The following is a 470-nucleotide window of genomic DNA, read 5'->3' as shown; positions in this document are numbered from 1 at the left end:
CATATATTGAAACGGGTACAATCGTTTTTTTTTTTCGGCAAGTTTCATTTCACGACCGTAACGTAGTATCAACGTAGGACCAACGGAGGTCGTAGAAATATCATTTTCCTTTGGCAGCTAGTGGTGGTTGTATGAGATAACTTCTAGTAATTTCAATAATTAGCTTTTAATGTTGCAAGATGTAACTGACCATGAATTGTACATTAGTGGTTGTGGAGTCATTCAGAAGACCTTATGTCACCTGACTTCTTGTAGTAGAGAATACGGCTTACATTTAAATTAGCCATCATTTTTTTTAGAATATCAGGCAGGAAATTCAGAATTTAAATGCCCAATTTTAATTCATTTCGGATTTCGGAGTGCCAGGCCATCAGATACTGAAAAATCGAATCTATACCTGTATTTGTTTCACTTGTATTTATGCTAATTATTATAATTGGATTTAAGGCTTTTTATACCAATGAAATTAC

The 470-nt window shown here is 33.8% G+C and overlaps 1 protein-coding gene across 1 annotated transcript in view; it reads left to right on the top strand.

The window, feature by feature from the left end:
- Positions 1-470, top strand: part of LOC119588089 (alpha-catulin-like) — a gene marked incomplete at both ends in the record, with an annotated part of 86,154 nt that overhangs the window by 78,327 nt on the left and 7,357 nt on the right.

The sequence above is a fragment of the Penaeus monodon genome, chromosome 23 (assembly GCF_015228065.2).
Source record: "Penaeus monodon isolate SGIC_2016 chromosome 23, NSTDA_Pmon_1, whole genome shotgun sequence".
Lineage (NCBI taxonomy): Eukaryota > Metazoa > Arthropoda > Malacostraca > Decapoda > Penaeidae > Penaeus > Penaeus monodon.
Note: the sequence above shows the minus strand (reverse complement) of the source record. Positions and strands in the feature narration are given on the sequence as shown.